Source organism: Alligator mississippiensis, chromosome 13 (genome assembly GCF_030867095.1).
Source record: "Alligator mississippiensis isolate rAllMis1 chromosome 13, rAllMis1, whole genome shotgun sequence".
In the NCBI taxonomy this organism is placed as follows: Eukaryota; Metazoa; Chordata; order Crocodylia; family Alligatoridae; genus Alligator; species Alligator mississippiensis.
This window is the reverse complement of record NC_081836.1, coordinates 26,490,188-26,512,859: the sequence shown is the minus strand read 5'-3', so window position 1 is coordinate 26,512,859 and position 22,672 is coordinate 26,490,188. Positions and strand designations below refer to the sequence as shown.

At 47.8% G+C, this 22,672-nt stretch overlaps 1 long non-coding RNA gene across 1 annotated transcript; it reads right to left on the bottom strand.

Moving 5' to 3' along the window:
• Positions 1-12,735: 12,735 nt before the first annotated feature.
• On the bottom strand, positions 12,736-19,377 carry LOC109284497 (uncharacterized). Its single transcript, XR_002091975.2, has 2 exons — positions 18,605-19,377; positions 12,736-12,972 (listed from the first exon to the last, which is right to left on the bottom strand). It is a non-coding gene; the product is annotated as an uncharacterized LOC109284497 (long non-coding RNA).
• Positions 19,378-22,672: the final 3,295 nt, after the last annotated feature.

Below are 22,672 nucleotides of genomic sequence, written 5' to 3'. Positions count from 1 at the left end.
CTGAACCACAGCCACACCCTGGAATTACACCAGGTTGGCACAGACTCAATCAAGCGTGGTCATTACTCACTTCAGCAGCCTCCTGCATCTGGTGTATCAGCATCCCTGCTTAAAAATGGCGGTGGGGTGGTAGAACTAAAGCTCACTGAACGAGCTTTAGTTCAAAGTGCCCTGCCACCATATTCCAGCATGGGGTACACTGATACACGTGATGCTCAGGGGCTTTTAATTGGCACTGCTCATGAATTAAAGTACACACACCCCCACGCCTCCCAGAACACGTGTAAAAATGCCCCACGGGTTTTTTTTAGTGACACTTTAAAGCACATTAAAATAGGCTAATGTGCATTAAAGCACACATGTAGATGCATCCACTGAGATGCAATTCCTTGAGAGATGGGGAGCGGGCATAGATAGCCACCTCCTGGAGGCTAGATAGGACCTCCCTGCAGCAATGCTGCTACCTGGATCCTGAGAGGATTTAGGGGGCGCAGAACTCTCTACACTTTAAATGCTGGAGGCTGCAAGCGAGAGAGGAACAGTAGAAAAAAACTCAATTCACTCCCTCCCCCTTTCAGCATCTACTCCCTACCACACTGACGCAGGACATGGGGCAGGATGGACCTGTGGTCTGGCCCAGTCAATGGCAGCTCTTAATAAATACTTCTAACAAAGTTAAAATATTAACTTGATATTTGTTAAATTTTAAAGTGAAGCTTCATTTTGCTCATGAGAGGCAAGAATTTCTTAGGGTGATCTCTTTTCCTGGACTAACTGCATAGTTGACATAGAGTTAGACAAGATTTCTAACACAAGACCTCCTTCTTCAGGTCAGGAACATATTCTGCACTGAGAAAAAGTTGTCTTAAGCAATTGTCCCAATAAAAGACCATCCAAGGAAATCCTTGCCTCTCACATAATTCCTGGACAATCACAGCTACAAGGTAATAATAAAACTGATTCTTATTTAGGAATTCAAGCATCAGAGCAATATTGACAAATCAACTTTCCTTAATAGCAAAATAAGGGCTCAGATGTCACTCCTTCAACTGACAGACCTATAGTAGGGTTCTCACATTTGGGCTCCCTAGGGACATGCAACATTTTCCATACTGCTATATGGGAGACCATGGGCAAATCTAGGATTTTGAAAAGGGGTGTACATAGTGAGGTGCATCATCACATATAACATGACACATACTTTTCTCCAGGTAAAAAGAAACAGGAAGCTTTGCTAATACACTGGGACCTAGGGCTGTATTTTTCAGGTTAAGATTGATGCAAAAACACACAACTTTATTGGAATGAGTTAAAAAAAGTCTGCAAAATGGTAAAATAGGAGCCACATTACCAGGAGCACCTAACAGAGAGCAGAATTGCAGAAGAAAAGCTAGCTTGATTAGTGGAACATCAAGACCATTAAAAAGGAAAGAGGGTTATTAGCATCTGTGGAATGAAGAGTTCAGAAAGAATCAGGTAGATTACAATGAGCCATGAACTCAACTGACTCCCTCACTGCTGCCTGAATAGAAATGCTGCTACCACTGCAGTCAGTTGGTTTCAAACATTGGGTACAGCAGCAATCAAAGTGGGGTACAACTCTGCACCCCCCTGGATCTGCCTCTGGGGGAAATTTACAGTTAGAACCCAACCAAAAGAGATTAGCCCCATATAGATGATGTCAAGAACCATTGGCCTGAAGTCAACACTTATCTCGGTGCTCAAGTATGTTATCACTAATGTAAAGACATAAAATTGACAATATAGTATTATTTTGTTGGTGAAATATTTATATTATAGCAGACTTAATGCCCAGTTTTTTATTCCTTATTGTCTCAAATAAGAATAAATATTATTGTGATAAGGATTAAAGAACTGAGCAATATGTCCATTGTACATAAATATTTTATCAGCAAAATAATAGAGTGTTTTCAACATTCCTTGAGTTCATCTTGGCCAAATATGAATTATTTGGCAAAATTCATTACATAAAGAATTATTGTAAAGATATTTTGTATTAATGAGTGTTCTGTTAATGCATGGTAATCATTCAGGGGTTTAGGTTGTAGCCATGTTGGTCTAAGGACATAGGCAGACAAGGTTCCTTGGGTGAATTTGATATCTTTTATTAGACCAACCCAAATGGTTGGAGAATAGTTATTGAGCAAGCTTTCGGGTTCAAAAACCCTTCATCAGGCTAAGGAAGCTGCAGCAGTTGGTGTGTGCTCTTCCTGGATGGAATCTGGTAATCATTCATAAATTCATGCAGAATTCATAAAGTGAATAACATTTGCAAATATCATTGCATTTGTGCAGCTCCCAGGCAAGCAAGGATCTCAAACATCAAATTTCATGACAGGCAGCAAGTTACCTATTGTTTTCAGTGTCATCAGGGTGACAATCTATACATGTCCTTGTAAGGTGGATTATTCCTGTTACTTCCATCCTATATAGGGCTGAATGTGCATAACAGGAGAAAGTACACTTTTCATCTGGGAGTCCATTTCCATTTGGCAAAAATATAGTTTACTATGAATTATTGTATTTAATCCATTTATTAATAAGCTTAATCTACAATCCTGCAAATACTGAGCTATATGAGTAACTCTACACGGGGGTACTTCTCACGGAGTTCATTTCAACTGTTGGTATGGGCAAAGTAACACATGCACCTGAGAGCATCACTACCTGGGAAAGTTACATTACTATAAGCTGAAGTGCATATTTAAAGCACTACAGTTATACTGGCATACCTCCCAATATGGACACACTGGGTGCATCTACACCTGCACTTTACTGCAGAGTAGACTAATTAGCTGTGCAGTAAAGCGTCACTGTCTACATGTGTGCCAGTATTAAGGCACAGAAAACTAATCAGCTCCACTGTAAGATAGTACTGTCAGAGATAGTAATGTCTTATATCAGGGTAATTTACTGTGCTGCAAAGCACATGTAGATACTGACCACAGGCATCAATTGCACCTGATTGGTCCAGCCAGCTGGGGGCCTGCTCCAGCCTGGCTGGCTGCTGTTCCATGCACATATGTAGATGCTGTGTCTGGGAACAGTTTACTACAGCTCAAACTGCTCCAGAGTTTATTGTTTTGCATTAATTGCATATGGAGATGTACTCAGGTTATGGCTAGGTTCATGGGGAGCTGGGCTCAAATAGGACAGTGGCAGCACTGGCAGGTAGATTGCTCCCCTCTGCCCAATCCTTTGGTGTTCCCTGATAGCCTGGGAGCAGGTACATGGAAGGGAAACCTGCTTCCCAGTGCCCCTGCTATCCCAGGCTGAGCCCAGCACCCTGTACACCCTGGCTGGCAAAGAGCAGGAGCACCTCTAGAACTCCCTCCACCTGCAGGGCAGCCAGAGACAGCATAAATAACAGCAGTGGTGAGTGGGAGTTGTGGGAAATAAGAGAGGAGGGAAGGTGCCATTAAGTGTAGAGGGGAGAGAAGGGGGTGTCAAGAAGGGAGAAAGTTCTTACCTAATTCATAAAAAATGTCCCCAGCAGCTTCTCCCATGGCATGGTCTCCCCACCCCAGTGTAGAGGGGAAAGAAGTTGAGAGCAGGTTTGCAGCAAACTATGCAGCACCAGCCCCTGCTTCCATACCTTCTTTACCAAATCCTGGATTCTCACCTAGTTTTGGATTGGCTCTTCTCCCATTGAACTTCCTTACTTATTTTATTGGGAGCAAAGTTAATCTGTTGTCTGATTTTTCGATTTTATAGTCGGCTCCAGTAAATCAAGTGAAAATTGACTTCTTCTTGCCTGCAACTTGCCCTGCAGCCACATCATCCAATAGCTATGATCTTGTCAGTTCTAACACGCTCCATTCAGTCAAGCCAGTTCTACATCTGAAGGGGAGGCTTTTGAAGAAAACCCAGGCTACTGCAAGACGTGGTGATGCAGATTCTATAGTAGGTACCATTTTCCCAAAATCAATATCCTAGTCAGTTCTGGCTATTAAACATGTAGTAAGAATTTTTCTTGACTTCCCATTATAAGAGAAATTTCCCTTGTATAAGTATTAATTCAAAATGGCTACTACATTCATGCCCAGAAGTGGCTACATTTCACTAATGGCCAACATGAATCCTCTCTCATCAGGCATATAAGGTTTTCTAAGAAGATAAGATATTAGTATGGGGTTATACTCAAGATTTACTGGGAAACTTGCACTTTATTTATAAATATAAACTGGGCACAAGCTGGTCAGCCTTCATGTGTTGCATGCTACAGGGGAATCGGTGAGTTGTTTCATATATCTCCTCAGAATCTGAAGCTTTCATTTTTTATTAAATTTTGTTTCTAGCCCTCTTGGTTTCAAATATAATCTTAAAACTATGGATGGCCTCTAAACAAGACAGTATGGTTGAAAGGTGTGAACTTACTCTACTCATCTCAGTGGTGCTTTGACTCAAAAGCTTAATTAAGGGAATAAGCAGACAAGGTTCCTTAGGTGAATCTGATATCTTTTATTAGACCAATGTAAATAGTTGGAAAATAGTTATTAAGCAAGCTTTCGGGTTCAAAAACCCTTCGTCAGGCTAAGGAAGTTTCAGCAGTTGGTGTGTGCTCTTCCTGGATGGCATGAAAATTAAGGGAATGTGTGCCAAACTGCTAAGTCATTCACTGCTGATCATTTGTGCAGAAACATCTGGTTAATGTGTCGGACCACCGCTCCCTGGAATCTTCTTGCAGTATTTTGTTGCAGTGGCCATAATTTTACAAGACAGAAGCAATTGTATGTATTGTGCCAGCCAAGCATCATTTGCTTGAATGAGTGCAAGTCTTTGCACTTTCCTTGCACTACAGCTAGTTGCCTAGAATTGCAATTTAAGATGATTTGCCCTGGCACCAACGTTCAGATTTCTCCTATGTGAAATACACACTGATGTGGAAGAAAAAGGGTTGAGTTTCATAAACCTAGAGGTTGGGGAGAATGCAAATTAGTCATCTACCCATCTTACCTAACAATAGTGGTTACATTTGCCAACATAATCGCACACTCATGTCAAGTGGGATTCAATTTTCCCTACGCTACAGACTATGCTGACCTGTAAGCCTTGCGCTTGAGCATTTAAATTTCCTGCCAACCCTCCTTTGGTGTAAGATTGTTCAATGCCTAAGCACAGGATGAAGGACAGGTTGGCAAAACAGTTTTGCATAGTTTGTTGCAGTTTTGCTCCTCTCAACCACTGCTGCTAGCACAGGTTGCCTCATGAGTTAACTTTTCTCTTGTTAAAGTTGCAATAAAATTGCTATCCATTGTTTATAATGATGTCTGTGTCTGTCCTCATTGACACCTGCTATTTGCCAGAAGAGATTAGGACAAACGTTTGAAGAGTGAACTCCTGATTTTGATAAGCTCCATGAAAGCATGGCCCTTAAGAAGTCTAGTGGTGTCAGAGAAAATATTTCTGAAATTAACACCCAGTCATCCTAAAACTTTTGGCACTTCTTCTCACCACAGACAAGGCAGTTAAACAAGTGTGGAGTTTCTAGACCAATTTGGTTTTGAGATTATATTAAAACCCATGGGAAAGGTAGTAAAAGGCCTCAACAGCCCCCTTGGCTCAACAGGGAACTCATGGACCTCCTATGTCTAAAAAGAGAGGCTTATAAAGGACGAAAGACAGAAAACACCACTAAGGAGGAGTATTCTGAGCTGGTCCGCACCTGCAGGGAGCAAACTAGGAAAGCCAAGGCTGCAGTTGAACTCCAACTGGCTACACAAATCCAGGACAATTAAAGTCCTTCTTCAGATATGTGGGGAGTGCCGCAGAATGTCTCTCTCCCCAAAAACTCTGCTATGAGACAATTTGGTTAACATGGTCACTGCAAAGGGCAGACATCCCATGGGCTCTTTAGGTGAACCTGAGTTGTAACCTGAGCTGGATACATTCCTGAGGGAGGGGGGAAACCAGCTCTCTCTGCCTACGTGACTGGCCACACATACCTGGGTTGGGGCTTAGGCTCCCTATTGTTTTAAGCAATGCCAGTCTACCCAGGAGGAGGTGCAGTAACCATGATAAAAACTTGGAGAGAAGCTGGACCATCTGAAACTTGCTCTCTCTCTTGAAACTCATGATCAATGAACTGCCTGCCTCCAGAGGGAATCTCCACCTGCCTCTAGATGATACTCATGAGTAAGCTACCTGAGATCTAACTAGATATATAGCTTTCAGTAACTCAGATGCGTGATCAAAGGCTACCCAGCCACCCTGTTTGCTCTATGGGATTTCTCTGATATTGCTCTACCCCAGGGGTGGGCAATTATTTCAGGCAGAGGGCTGCTTGATGAGTTTTGGTGAGCTGTCAAGGGCCGCATGGGTAGCCCTGCCCCTTCAGTTACCCCACCTCCCGGTTGCCATCTTGGGACCAGAAGTCCTGCCCCCTAACCCCTGACCTTTGCCACTGGATGTCCCTCCCCTTGCCCCTAGAAGTACTCCTTTTAGAGAGGTGGCCTTGGAACCGAAAGTTACACCTTGTCATGTGGTCTGTGTCATAAGACTCATCCACCCAACACCAAACTGCCTCGCTTGCCATATCTGTCCCAGAATCTGTCCTGACCCATCCCAGCCCCCCTCCCCCCCCCGGCACAGCAGAAGCCAGCCCAGGCCCAGGTCCCTTCACCAGCACAGCACCTTCCAGTGCTGTAAGACCCCTCCCGTCCCAAGCCACAGGGGGCTCAGCCACAGCTTTCCTCCCCAGTGCAGTGCAGCCCAGCCAGCCCATCCTGTCCCCTACCAAGTGGTGGCTTCCCCACGTGCTGCTGCGCTTTCCCCCTACCTGCACCAGCTGGTCCCAAAAGGCAGGAGGCTCCACCGTTGCTTCTGTTGGCCGGTGCTGACCCGGCCGGGCTCACCCTGTCCCCAGCAGCATGTGGGAAGCTGGCTTCAGCCGCATGCTACTCCGGATGGGACAGACCCAGCCGGGTCAGCACCGGCCAGGAAAAGAGGCATGCAGCTGAAGCTGGCTTCCCACATGCTGCTGGGGATGGGAGGAGCCTGGCTGGGTCTGCACCGGCCAACGGAAGCAGCGGTGGAGCTGTGTGCCACTCAGGATGGCATGAGCCCAGCCGGAGCGGCAGGGATTCAGCTGCATTTTCCCCCTACCTGTGCTGGTCAGTCCCGAGTGGCACACGGCTCCGCTGCTGCTTCTGTTGGTTGGTGCCAACCCAACCGGGCTCCTCCCATCCCCAGCAGCATGTGGGAAGCTGGCTTCAGCCACATGCTGCTGCAGATGGGACGGCCCGGCTGGGTCTGCACCGGGCAGCAGAAGCAGCAGTGGAGCTGTGCGCTGTTTGGGATGGGATGAGCCTGGCCAGAGGAGCAGGGGCTCAGCTGCACTTTCCCCCTACCTGCGCCAGTCAGCCCTGAGCGGCACATGGCTCCGCCACCACTTCTGCTGGCCAATGCAGACCCGGCCGGGCCTGTCACATCTGGAGCAGCACGCAGCTGAAGCGGGCTTCCCATGTGCTGCTGGGGACGGGATGAGCCCGGCTGAGTTGGCACCGGCCAGCAGAAGCGGTGGCGGAGCTGTGTGCTGCTTGGGACTAACCAGTGCAGGCAGGGGGAAAGTGCAGCTGAGCCCCTGCCACTCCAGCTGGGCTCGTCCTATCCTGAGCGGCACATGGCTCTGCTGCCACCTCTTCTTCCTGGTGCTGACTGGGCTGGAGCTGCAGCCCAGCTGCTGCTTCCCCTCCTCAGTGCCAGTCCAGCCTGACCCCGCATGGCCCGAGCGGCATGGGGAAAGCCTGCCCAACAGCCACTTTCCTGGACTTACCTGCAAGGCAGGGCCCTTTCCAGTCCCATGCAGCAAAGCAAAAGCTGGTCCAGACACACTTTCCCCTCACTGGCACCACAGGTTCTGACCCAGCACCCCCTGCCCCTCTCAAGCTGCAAAGGTGGCCTGAGCCAGGGGCAGGGCGAGGCCAGCTGGGTCAGGCTGAGGTCAGGGTTGGCTGCCTCGCAACCAGAACCCAAGTAAACAGCCTGAGGTGCTGCAGCTGCCAGCTGGTGCCACCGGCTGCTGCTGGAGGCTTTTAGAGAGGCAGCTGCCACTACCAGGGTTTTGAAGGGGCTCTGCAGGCCGGAGAAAAGTGCTTGGCGGGCTGGATCCGGCCCGCAGGCCATATTTTGCCCACCCCTGCTCTACCCTGCACCCTATTCCAAGCCTATTCCTTGTAACCAATAAAGTTCTCCTTTGTACCTAGCATGGGAGACTTATTGGGAGAGGAGCTAGATTATGCCTTGGGGTCCCCTTGGTTCAGCCGACTAAAGGAGCTGACTATTTGTGCTTCGGACTGAGGGATGCACCCCAACTTCTTGAAGTGGGACGAGTACCCTCAAGGGCTACTAGGCCTGTGTTTTCCAGGGGGCACAGAGCCAGAATCAGTCCACCTGGGTGGTGGTGGCATTACCCCCAGGCTAGCAGGTATGCTCCAGGAAGGGGGTCGGCCAGACGTGAGTTGCCCCCAGGGAGGCACTCAGAGTCTGGAAGGTGGTCAGGCACAGTGAGGTCGGTGGCTTAGCACAGGGGCACCCCCTACTGGCCCGCCACAGGGATTCAAAAGACAAACAAGGGCAACATTGGACCCCTGCAGAACTAAACCAGCTGGAGCAGCTGACTACCAACACCCAGGAAAAAAACAATCTGCTTAATGATTACTTTGCATCAGTTTTTCACCAACCCAAAGGGACCACTCCACCGACCATGATGTGGGATGATCAGGGTGAGAGTGAATATATGCCCACCACTGGTGTGGATCTTGTGAGGGAGCATCTTGTGAGGCTGGAACCCCACAAATCAGCTGGTCCGGATAGATTGCACCCAAGAGCGCTAAAGGAACTGGCAGACATCATAGTGCAGCCACTGGCAAGGATATTTGATAACTTGTGGCGCTCAGGCGAAGTACCTGAAGATTGGAAGAAGGCCAATGTGGTACCCATCTTCCAGAAAGGGAGGAAAGAAGACCCAGGAAACTACAGGCCAAACAGTTTGACCTCAGTCCCTGGGAAGATTTTGGAAAAAAATTATCAAAGAAACCATTCTTGACAGAGTAACAGAGGCAACATTCTGAGGAAAGGCCAGCATGGGTTTGTTGTGGGTAGGACTTGCCTGACCAATCTCATTTCCTTCTATAACCACATGACATATCACCTGGACAAAAGGGAAGAGATAGCTATAATATATTTTGGACTTTAAAAAAGCCTTTGACCCAGTGTCCCATGATGTCCTCATGGAAAAATTGGGCGACTGTGGCCTTGACTGCCCCACAGTCCGATGGCTGGGGAACTGGCTCTGAGGTCAGACCCAGAGAGTGGTAGTTGACAGAACCGAATCAACATGGCACTCGGTGACCAGTGGTGTCCCCCAAGGCTCTGTTCTAAAACCTGTACTCTTTAATGTCTTCATAAATGATCGGACACTGGTGTTAAAAGCGGACTGGCTAAGTTTGCTGACAACACCAAACTTTGGGGAAGACTGTCCACTTGAGGATAGGCTGGTAAATCCAGGCTGACCTTGATAGACTTGCAAGGTGGACGGATGAAAAGCTGATGGCATTCAATATGGAGAAATGTAAGGTGCTCCACCTTGGGGGAAAAAAACACGCATCACCTTTATAGGCTCGGCAATGCTACACTCACTAGCACCACAACCGAAAGACTTGGAGGTCATGATTGACCACAAGATGAACATGAGCCACCAACGCAATACTGCAGCCGGCAAAGCAAACAAAACTCTGGCTTGCATCTACCGACGCATCTTGAGCAAGACACAGGATGTCATCCTCCCAGTGTATTCGGCCTTGGTGAGGCCACAACTGGAGTACTGCATCCAGTTCTGGGCTCCACAATTTAGGAAGGATGTGGAGAACCTTGCAAGTCCAGAGGAGAGCCACATGCATGATCAAAGGGCAAGACAGCAGTCCTTATGAAGAGATGCTCCAAACCATAGGACTCTTCAGCCTGGTGGAGCACGGGCTCAAGGGGGACTTGGTGGCAGCATATAAGTACATAAGGAGTGTGCATCAGGATCTGTGGGAACACGTGTTCACCAGAGCACCCCAAGGGATGACAAGGGTCCCACAGTCACAAACTCCTGCAAGACCATTTTAGGCTGGACATAAGGAAAACCTTTTTTTCTGTCTAAACCCCCAAGGCCTGGAATAGACTCCCCCCAGAGCTGGTGCAAGCAACTACTCTAGATACTTTCAATAAACATTTGGATGCTTATCTTGCTGGGATCCTTTGACCCTAGCTGACTTCCTTGGGGCAGGGGGCTGGACCTGATGGTCTTGTAAGGTCCCTTCCAGCCCTAATGTCTATGAAAAGCTATGACATCTATGGGGGGAAAAAAGGAAACAACCCCTGAAACTTTCTAAATTCCTGCCTCCTGTCAGGAAGCCCAGTATGATTTACTACAACATTTACCAATGCTTAAAAAATATTGGGTTCAAGACATTTCAGGAGGAAGTTACTAAAAGTGAGTTAAAAAACCTGATTTTTATCTGCATATAAAATATTTAAAGTTTAAACATTAACTCTGGAGCTGCTATTGTGTTTCCTAGCTGTCTGGAAAAAACATTTCAGTTGGATTTTCTTTTGTTGAACCTTCAGAAGGAAGAGCAAATGAGGGGACAGCTCATTTGATGTGACAGGTTATTTACAGATGGTGATTACTCCCTCACCATGAAATGTCTGTCTAAATTATTGGCTTTGAAAGAAACAACCCTGGAGTCATTGCCAGTAATTTTTTTTTGCTAGGGAACAGATCTTCCGAATGCTACAAATAACCCACTGATTTCAACATGGCTACTTGCATGACTACAGCACACAATTTTTCCACTTATGCTACAGACAGTGCCTTGAGAGAGAACGCCCCATTGGATATAATTGTTGAACAATCACTCTGGCAAGGGCTGTTGTATTTATAATGGTTTGTTTCCTGAGAGACAGGTGCTTTATTTTGGATACTCTGGTTATTAAAATAAACCTAACAAACACCACTGAAACAAAAATGAAGCTGTTCTTAGATCTGAGTCTCACACTGTTCACATAATAATACAGCGCTTTTAGAGGGTGTTATTATCTGTTGGTGGTGTTTAATGTTCCTTTATTTAGCCTGTAGGGGAAAACTTGCTCAGTTCCAAATTTGGAAAGTGAAATCTGTTAGGAGAAATTAAAAAGAATGCATGATAAGGCCACTTCAAGAAAGCATGTCCACATACACTTAATTTTAAGCATTTGCTTAAATTCCATTAACTTCAGTTGAACCTAAGCCCATACTTGAGTGCTTTCCTAACTAGATGTTTTCCTGAATCAGTACTTAAATTAATTCTTCCTTACTCAATCAAAAAGTTCCTATTGTATACTTTAAAATTTCTCTCATGTTTGCAGTGTTAATTGAAGCTCCATTGTATATTTATTTGCAAAATTACCCTGTAGCTTCAGTTCAGCAGGCTGCTGATATGAGTTACCATGTAGTCACCTTGCTAGGATACTCATTTTCTGAGAAGCTCTTGGATTTTTCACAGTCATCTTTTACAGTGTTTTCCTAATGCTGTTGTTTGGTTTCAGGTGATGAATTTCGAAATTTGAATTGCCATGAAACATTGAGGTCATTTCCAAAAGAGCAAAATAATGAAATATATAATAATATAAACATGCTTAACTCTCTCTCTCTTGGATAATGTGTCCCATTTGGAGGAGGCATGGGGGTGGGAGAGAACAGATGAGTTGTTTTTTTGCATTGGACAGCAACAGCTATGAATCAGCTGCAACAGATGGGACTTTCTGAGAACTCTGTGGGCCAGATTCTGTTTCCATTTAAGTCAATGGGAGCTTTGCCAAGCACCCACTGCTTTTGTCACAGTAAACTGGAGACAAATGCTTTGCTTTTCTGCAAATCCAGCCCAAACTGGCTTATATTGACACCCAGGATCAGTGACCAGTGATCAAGATTAGTGACCTCTTCTGAAAGCCTAGCTGTAAAATATCAAAGGTAGTTAAAAATGTAAGAGAATAAGACAACACGGGTTGGTGTGTGACCAGGGAAATTTGCCTGAATGGGGCCAATGTACAAAGTGAGTGGGCATTCATCACAGCAGCTGAGAAGACATCTGTTCCCTGGCATGTCTGTCCTATACACACCAGAGACCAGACCCCTACCTGGCAGAGCTGGTTGCATTATAACAAACAGATTTGGTAGCTGTGTGGAGGAGAAGGAATTCAGAGGGCAGTGCTTCCTGACAGCAGAGAAGCCAGTGAGCCAAAAGGTCAATTCAAGACAGTGACCAGGGCTGATATATCACATTACAGAACTAAGGACCAGAGGCACAAACCCAAGAAACATCTGGACCTAATTCAAAGAACAAAAGGAAGTGGGAGAGGGAATGGTTAACCTGTTAACTGAAAAGCTGATACACTCTTTCAAATATGACTGAGGGCACCCATCTGCCTGGGGAAAATAGGCTGTTCAGGGAAGTAAGGTGAAACATCTCGCATTTCTAGGATGTCAGAAGTGAGTCCCCCGACTGGTTCCAGTTTCCTGGAGGGAGGCTATGCAGGCCACATCCCAGCAGCACAGGGTTCAACACCAACAGAGCTGCCTAAACAAACATCCAGCTTCCTACTGGAGGAGGGGCAGACAGATGTTGAGGTAATCCAGATGCACCACTAGGACAGCAAGCAGACAGCCAGGAAATATGATGCCTGCTCATATCACATGCCAGGAACTTTTATTTCACAGTCCACTAAAGTAGGAACTGTGGGTCTTGGCTGAAGGCACAGCAAAATGACACATGCAATCCAGAGATGCTGATTGATGTCATTGTAAGATGTGTGGGGAAGTGAAAGAGATGCTGTCAGGTATGGGGCTGTGAGGACATCTTGGTTTCACCCTCAGCCTGAACCCCTCTCTGGCACCAAACTGCTGTTTTGTTCCTTCAGCCACAAACACTAGAAAACCAAAGACAAAAGGAACAATAGTAACTGAGACCTTCCCTCCACCCTCAACAGATCCTCAATAGCTAAATCAGCACTTTTCCAAAGGGGACAGGGGTGAAAAGGCTGCCAGAGGCCCAGGGCTAAAGCAAAATATATCCAGTCACCATTGTTCACTCTCTTCAGATGTTTCCCCTTCGTGAAGAGAAGGGAGTTATTTCACACTGTGCCTGAAACCCAAAGTAGTCCTTAATTTGGGCCTTCCCCTTTCTCTGGTCTGAGGGCAGCCCCCAAGGAACCAACCTTGGTGCTGAGGAGGGAGTAGCAGGACCTAGCACTTTTAGAGCTCCTAGAGAAGACCTGACAGACTGGTCCTGACAAGGAGCCCACGAGGCCTGCTAAGTAGGCCTGTATGAGTCAGCAGCGATCCGATCCGGCTTCGGGTCCGGCCACTTCGGATGGCCATGATCTGATCCAGAGCTCCAGACCGGGTTTCCACCTCGATCTGGCCAAAGTGGCTCTGAAGCTTCAGAGCCAACTCAGAGATCCAGCCATAAGGTATAATGGGGAAGCAATGGAAGATCTATAACTTTGTTTCTTGTCTGATTTAGATGAAATTTGCAGGGATAGCAGCCTCTGCTGAGAGCTTGAAACTTGGCAGGTTTCATGAACATAGGTGGAGGGGTTTGGGGGGAACTTTACCCCAAATTCTTGAAAGCCAAACTCATGTCATGGCTGTGTGTCACACCACAGGGGAGTCAAAACTGCAGGGGTGGCAGCTCTTGCTGAGGCCACAAAGTCTGCCAAGTTTCAAGGAGATCGGTGCAGGGGTTTGGGGGGAACTGCATGTCAAGCTGTGGACAAGCAAAACTGGTGCCATGGGTGACACTGTGTGTGTTAAGGTGCAGCACAGTGACAGCTGCAGGGATGGTGGCCCCTGCTGAGGCCATGACACCTGCCAGCTGTGGAGGAGATCAGTGCAGGGGGGTTCTGGGGCCCTGCACCCCTAGCTGCTGACAGGCAAAACTCGTGCCATGGGTGCTTGTGGGACTGGCTGTATGTCTTGGGGCAGTTGATTGTCTGTATTGATTCTTTCCTCTCCTTAGCCTGGTTTTGTAGGTGCTAATTGATGCTGGTTAAGTCATTATGTAGTAGCTAGGTCCTGTGTATTGAGCTGGTCCCCAAGCGAATCATGATTGATTGACTGGTAACTGGTAACACAGCAGCTTAGCAGCCAGGCCTTCAGTACAGGTACTCCTCACTTAACGACCTACCTGTTTAACGACTGCGCGGACTTATGACCAGCTCTCCGAGCAGTCAGTATCGTACGAAATGTATTGTGGAAACGGCAGCACGGTGTCTCAAGCCAAGGCACGCAGTATCAAGGGGCGGCTCCTCGCTTATCGACCAATTCGCTTAACGATCTAGTCGCAGAAACGGAACTCGGTCGTTAAGTGAGGAGTGCCTGTAGTGTCTCCCTTCCCCGCCCCAAGACAGACACAGTCAGTCCCACAGCACCCATGGCACCAGTTTTGCTTGTCCGCAGCTTGAGGGGCAGTTCCCCCCAAACCCCGGCACCGATCTTATTGAAACTTGGCAGGCTTTGTGGCCTCAGCAAGAGATACCATCCCTGCAGTTTTGACCCCGCTATATTGTAATGCCTTGACGTGACATGAGTTTTGCTTTCAAGAATTTGGAGTAGTTTTCCCCAAACCCCTGCACCAATCTTCTTGAAATTTGGCAGGATTCATCTTCGCTGTAGAGTCTACCACCTCTGAAAATTTCATCCAAATCAGACAGAAAAACAACAAGGTTATAGATATCTTATTATTTCCCCATTATACCCTATGGCTGGATCTCCGAGGCAGCTCCGAAGTTTGTCGGAAGCTCCAAACCACTTCAGGAAGCCTAACGAGGCCAGCGCTTCAACCCAGACATGCTGCTTCGGACCCTGAAGTGTCCGAAGCTTCTCCGGATCTGAAGCTCTGTCAGCAGTAGGGCTGTGCAAGGCTTCGAAGACAAGTCTGCACCGTGATGTGTCCCAGCTGGAAGAGCCCTGAGAAGACTCCATGTTCCTGCTACCATGCTCCAAGCCTATAAGTGTGTTAGGGAGGCCGCAATAGAGCACTTTCCATGGCTAAGGTCTCGGTTTGGGAGTATATCAACAGGTGCACATGAACAGGATACCCTCAGCCCCAGTGGTGCCGGAGACAAGCCTGGAATGACCTCACAGATGCAGTTCCTGGCTTGGTGCATACAGGTGCGGTATGCTTGGAAGCATGCTGGCTGAGACCTGCTGTCACCACCATGTAGACATGCTCCCAGTGTCTTGTCTAAAACCAGCAGGCGAGACTGTCTGAAGCAGCCTCTCCTAATTCTGGACCCAACGGTGGCCCTCATTGCCTTAGGCTGAGGGAAATTTAGCAGTTTGCAAAAAGCTGCATCTATCTATAACAGACAAACTCCTGCTCATCAGGAGGAAGGCCTCTGGACCATAGACGTTCTGTCTCAGCTATGATAATGTGTTGCATGAACACATAAGAACCAGGCACACACGAGCTCAACTGATGGACTAGTCCAGACTTGTGTGCCATCACCAGCAGGCAGACACCACAGGGTAGAAACATCAGGACTTGCCTGCCAGAGTTAAGGGAATCTAGCAACAGGGGTTAGACTTGTTTCTAAAGAGAGAGGGGATAGAAGGTAAAGGAGGGAATATGAGCAATTAGCCTTAGGGAAAACATGGCTCAGCAGTGCCTTCAAGGTACAAAGGCGCTAACCACTCGTCAGGACTGCAGTCATTTGAGGTGGCATTACACTTTCCTCCTGCACACCTGTCTTTCATGCAGGTCGCAGTTTTAACACCACCCAAAACCAGGTTGCTAGCTGGTGTGATGCACTTGCAATGGTTCTACCACCTAGAAGTTGCTATAGCTACATGTCCCCTTAAATATTAACAAATGCTTCTGGATTACAGCTCCTCAGATCCACTTGGTTTTGGAGATGAGAAGGGATTAGACTCCTAGCAGCTGACCACTGATAACATTCTCGGTCTCCTTTATTTCAAAGCACAGGAAAATGAACAACTCTGCCACACATGCAGGCAAGCTTGAAAATCCCAAGAGGAAAATGGAAACCAGAGCCACCCTCAAAGGTGTCAGAAAAATGAGATATCTTGTGTTAGTTCCCCTTAGGGCCAGGGAAGCCAGCCCCTCTCTCTGGAGCAGCATCACCATGTGCTACCAAGACGTATCAGATTAGAGAGTACAGTGCAGATACTTCTCTCTGGAGCTTGTCAATGCATCTGAGCACTGACCGGAGGTTGCCCAAGTGGTGCAAGTCCTTCTTTGGGGCACAGTGTCCTGCACGCCCGAACCCAACCTGCCTTAGCCCATGGAGTGAAAAGGTCACTGAGGGTGCTGACAGGTGTGCAGCTCCCTCCTGTAACTCATGGCACTTCACAGGAAGCGTCATGAGTTACAGTGTTCCCTCTCAACCCAACAGACACTTGCTGTTGGGTCTGGGGGGATTGGGGATTGAGTTCTGGTTTGGAGCAACTGCACATCTGCAGCTGTTCTTCCCTAGCCCCACCACTCCCCACTCCCAGCTCCAGTGCCATCTTCAGAATGGGAGGGGGAGAAGAGAGGGGAGGGAGTCCACCTGGGGTTTATCTAGCCTGTGCTGGAGGGTGTGTGGGTGGATTGGAGCCCCCATGAGGTGGGGGAGCCTCCAATCTACCCACCCCATCCTCCAGCACAGGCTGGGCAAACCGCAGCCAGAACTCCTCCCCTGACTTCTCCCCTTCCCATTCTGAAGACTGCACTGTATCAGCCCAGCTCTGCTCCAGGCATGCACTGACAGATGTTAGTGAAGGCACTCTGCTTTGGAGTGCCTTCATCTGAACCCATATGAGGATTCAGATTGTTGCACAATCTGGCACTTTTAAAGTGTTCTGCAGCCATGCACTTCTGTAAGGGCATGACTGTAGAGCACTTTCAAGGGGCCAATCACATGACAAATGTAACTTCTCTCTGTGCCCTGAAAACGCTGTGAGGGATAACGTTCCATTATCACTGGATCACCAGGACGAGGAGATGACCTGACTGTTAGTTGAGACTCAGATTTCTCTTGTTCCAGGAGGGGTGGCATATTAGAGCTTCCACCAGCATAATGACAAGCCAGTTGTGCCTCAAAGTCTGTGGTAGTCAGTTGGACAACCTGCAGAGCCTACCTTTTCTCATAGGCATTAAGGGTGGGGGCAAATTGATGGATTCAGGGGTATGTTGGGTGTCATGATATGGCCTCCTCAGGGATGGCCGTAATGTCCCTAGGGCACCGTAACTGAGCCAGCTCCACCCTATGGGTGCCTATTAATCTTTCCTGCCATGTCTTGCTGATATAAATGATGAATTGGGAGGCTGCCCTCGAGTTGCTGCTCAGCCACAGTCCTTACAGACTCCTCTAAACCCTGTGGGTTGTTGGACCTCTTTATTGGGTCCCACACTCAGGAGGTGCCTTATGATATCCCCAAGCCTTTTGGGGTAGATGAACAACTCCAAAACCACCCCTTTATCATGCCCCATGCCTCATAAATGGTATGTAGACGTTGTCTTCTTGTGTCAAGGCCTCAGTTTAGTCCAGCCCGTTTCCATGCCCTTGCTGGCGCTGGGTTCTTTGCACTGTAGTGTGCCCCAATGAGGCCTCCTCTCCCTCAATAGCCTGAGTCTGGTCCACCATTTTAAATAACAACAGAAAGCACAAGCCCCTGGGCTACGACACAACAATAACATAGGGTCCACACTCTATCCCTTTTAAGAAGACAAGCTTCTCTCAGTTTAATGGGCCTCTTCCCCACCAGCACGTATGAGCTCCTACAGCCCCTTAATCCTACCAGCATCAGAACAGGCAGTCAAGCATCTCCAAGTAGCTTCCTCTATTAGAGCTCCTTCCCCCTTGGCTGCTGCCAGAGAACTAACCATCTAGACCCAGCCCTGGGGTTTCTGTGTGCCCAGGGTCCTATCTTCTTCCGGTCAGCTGACCAGGTGCAAGTGCAGGCTAATTAGCCTGCACCTGCACCTCACCTCATTAGCCTGATGCAACAGTAACCTACACCTGTGGGGTTTCTGCCTGGGTACTAGGGCCCTCTCTCTAGGCAGTTGCTGCCCTTAAAAGAGCAGGCACCTTAGTGCCCTGTGGCACTGGGACCTCCTCATGGTCCTATATGTGAAAGGATTCTGGAGGAATCTCACTGAATCACAGATCTATTTTCTCATATTTTGGTACAGCATTGAACGAGGAAACACCATTCAGGCTAGCTGCCAGTGCCACACGAGCTGGCCCCAGTCCAGCAATTCCGACAGGGTTGATAGCAGCAGTAGCATGTCCATCAGTGCATAGCAACATAAAATAAGCGCTCCAAAAACATTAGTCACAGATCAAAGCTGCTGTTGACATAAAGGGTAGAACAGAGTGTGCTGAGGCTGGGGATGTGCCGCTTGCTGGGTTTTGCCCAAGAGATCCAGCATGGAGGGCACTGAACCAGATTCTCAAGAAACCTCAGTTCTATTCCTGGTTTTTGCCACTCACCTCAAAACTCCCTCCTCTGTGTGTCCCAAGGACTAGAGGAAATAATTAACTCCCCACTTACTGGTGTTCAAACAGGACCTCTGCCTTCTTTTCTCCCCACCTCCAGTTTTGATGAAAGCAGGTTCTGAACATCCCCATGGCAAGAAATGCATCTCACTGGGAAAACAGGAGGTTAGAAATCCAGCATTAGAAGTCCAGGCTTTCATCGCTGTCCAGGGGATTTAGACACACAATTCCCATTATTCTAAAGCCCGTAGCTGAAACTGTCAACCAGTCAGTGTCCTTAGAGTAAAACAGGAATCCTTATGAAAACTGGAGGCAGCTTCCACCCAGATGAAAAACACATATGATTGTGTTTTGCAGCTAAAGCTTAAAGGGTAGCTTTCCCTTCATGATGCTGGTAACAATACAAGCTAAAGCAGGCTGATGAGAGCTTGAGTCAGAGCATAAGCCAGTCTGTGGGAGGCAGGAAGGAGCTTTCCCCACCCCACGCAGAACTGTGCAGTTGGCCAGTTGCATTATGGGTACTACTCAGTTTTATCTCTACCATCAGGTGCTGTCTGTTGTGGCAGGCAATGTTGTTGATGGTTTGGTCTGGCCAAACCAACCAGGCACTAGATGCACTGCAGGACACTTGTTTTCTTTTCTTATTAGTGGCAAGAGCAGCAGCACTGAAACCCCAATCTATGCCCATCCTGCTCGTGCCATCCCCCAGACTTCTTTCATTTCTTCTTCTGTGTCTCTAGGCACCTACCGGGGCCACAGACAGCTGTTTCCTATCAGTGAGGAAACAAAGTGCATTGATAGGAATGCATGGTTAACACCAGCCATTGACAACTTACCAGGTACCATGGCCTGTTTCTCACTGTCTTCTACTGCCACTGTGGGGAAGTGTTTGGACATGGCAGGCAAGATAATGTGGCACTGAGAGAAAGGGAAGGAAAATTCAGAGCAGAAGCCATCAATTCCCCAGCTGTTAAATGGGATAACTTGAGCTGCATGCACGCTCCAATATGTTTTTAAAGGCCTGTGACATTTTTGCATAGCTAACAGGAATCTAGCCAAGGCTTCCACTTCATAACTTTGCTGCAGACAGTAAGACAATGTCTGGATTTCACTTTCGTTTATATGTATGGTAATTAGTTGCTGTAAAAGACATGGCATAGACCACTACCCTAGTTCCACAAGTGAAATCCAAGAGCAGATTCCACCCCTGTGGCAGCTCAGATGAGCTGAAGCCAAATGCTGCTACAAGCAGCATCTGAACCGCAAAAATTGGACTGGGTCAGAACTACTGGCTGTCCCAGTCCTGACCTTATCTACATAGCTTTGCTAACAGACCTGAATTCTGCCCTGCTGCCACCTCTGCTCTCCCAGGCCTGAGTACCACATCAGCTGTAGCAGATTAATTGGCTAGAAGGTCACAATAGACCATTGCACTCCTCTAGTCTGGTCCCCTATCCACACAGGCTGTAGAACTCCCCTGGTTTCAGTCTTGGTTGAATTAGAGTTGATCTTTTAGGAGAAGAAAAAAATACAAGCTTGACTGAAAAAGGTGCTGGTGATTTAGAAATGTTACTCTGCCACTTAACAAATTTGCACCTTATCTGTAGCCCAGAGGTTCTCAAACTGTGGTCCATAGACCACCACTGGTCCGTGAGCTCCATTCAGGTGGTCCGCAGAAAGGTGATCTAAGGCTAAAGCTGACAAACATTACACACAACTTCCCAGAACTTTGCTCAAAAAACAGGCACATCCATCACATTAGAAAAGTAAGACTACTGATATTAAAATATGAGTTGTGTGCTTTGATTTGTAGAACAAAAAAAAAGTTTAAGTGGTCCGCTGAGATCCTCAGTAATTTTCAAGAAGTCCACGAAAAAGAAAGTTTGAGAACCACTGCTTTATCTGGAAGTAGCCCAGCCTCAACTGCCAGTCATTGGACCACCTTACACATTAGCAAAGTTATGTTGTCTACTTAGGTACCTGTAAGACCATGATCAAGTAATCTCTTCACCTGGTCTGATAAGCAGACTAGTTGGGGCACCCAGAGCATCTCCCTCCATGACATGCTTTCCAATCCTTGCTGATGTCACAGGAGGTGATGTGTGTGACACATGAGCACATACAGAGCCTCAAGAACACAAATGAGAAAGGACAAGCTGGTGGCAAAAGATGCAGTTCATCATGGACTGAGCTACTGAGGGATTCACCTTGTTTCCCTTGGAGATGTGCATGGGTACCCAACATCACAGCTGGTGAGGGGCTAAAGGTCTCAGTCCAAATCCCACCCACAGTCTGTTTCCTGCATTGCAGCCAAGCAAGACAAACATGCTTCTGCTACCTTGCCATGAAGTCTTCCCTGTTCTGTGGGAAAAGGGGTTGAGGTAGAGAGACTTTTCCTCTCCACTGAGTCTCAGCCCAGGGCTTTGAGCATACACTTCCAGCAGCCTTCAGTCCAATAGGCCCAAGCTATTACTTCCCTCCTTGTCCCTCGACTTATCAGCACTGTCCACTCCATACATTGGCCTCAGTTTCTCAGTTATTGGATGCAAAGTATCAGGTACACTTCATAGTTTCATAGTAGCTAGGGTCAGGAGGGACCTGATCAGATCATCTAGCCTGAACCCCTGCCACAGGCAGGAATGAATGCTGGGTTCACAAGATCCCAGACAGGTGATCATCCAACCTCCTCTTGAATTTGCCCAAGGTAGGGGCGAGGACCACTTCCCTGGGAAGTTGGTTCCAGATTTTGGCCACCCTAACTGTAAAATATTGCTTCCTGATCTCTAATCTAAACCTATTCTCCATCAGCTTATGACCATTGTTCCTCGTCACCCCAGGTGGTGCTGGGGAGAAAAGGGCTCTGCCTATTTGCTGTTGATCCCCCTTGATGAGCTTGTAGGCAGCCACCAGGTCCCCCCTCAGCCTCCTCTTGCTGAGGCTGAACAGGTTCAGGTCCTTCAGTCTCTCCTCATAGGGCCTGTCCTGCTGCCCTCTCACCAAGCGGGTGGCCCTCCTCTGAACCCTCTCCAGGCTGGCCACATCCCTTTTGAAGTGCGACGCCCAGTACTGGACGCAGTACTCCAACTGCGGTCTGACCAAAGTTTCATAGAGGGGGAGTATCACCTCTCTGGACCGGCTTGAGCTGCACCTTTGGATGCATGACAAGGTATGGCTGGCCTTGCTGGCTGTGGTCTGGCATTGGCAGCTCATGTTCATCTTGGAGTCAATAATGACTCCAAGATCCCTTTCCACCTCTGCTTTCAAGAGGGGAACTCCCCAGCCTGTATGTATGGTGTGGATTCCTTCTCCCAAGGTGCAGCACCCTGCATTTGTCTACGTTGAACCCCATCCTATTCTTGTCTGCCCACTTTTGTAGTCTGTCTAAATCTATTTGCAGCCTTTCTCTCCCTTCAAGTGTGTCCACCTCGCTGCACATCTTAGTGTCAGCAAATTTGGACAGCGTGCTTTCCACCCCTCATCCAAGTCACTGATGAAGATGTTTAACAATGTGGGCCCAAGGACTGAGCCCTGCGGTACCCCACAGCTCACATCTCGCCAGGCTGAGTACAACCCATCCACCACTACTCTCTGGATGCGCCCCATCAGCCAATTTTTTACCCATTCAACTGTGCAGACATCAATGCCACAGTCGCTCCTCCCACTATCAGTGCTATCAACCAGAGTCCTCTCCTGACTGCCCAGCCCTCCTTTTATTCTCTGCTGGAGGCTGGCTGGCTCCTTGCATGGCTCTGGTCACCAGACAGGCAAGGTTCTTTGGGTAGATGTGATATCTTTTATTAGACCAACCAAGTAGTTGGAAAAAAGTTCTTTGCAAGTTTTTGGGCACAATCACCCTTCTTCAAGCATAGGAAGTCTCTGCTGTTCTGAGACTCTGGTCACCAGAGGGTCATAGCTTCCCTAGGGCTCCAGTTAACCCTTTTAATCCTTTCACAGCTGTGTAGGGTTTAAAAACACCATTGCATGCTTTACTGTCAGAAATTCAGGTACATTTTCAAGTGGTGTAAATCACTGGGGGCTGACCTTTTGCCAGGTGTGCCACAAATTAACCCCAGGCCCTCTTCAACTGTCACTCTGATCCCCTTCCCTGCCAACCTGCTGCTCT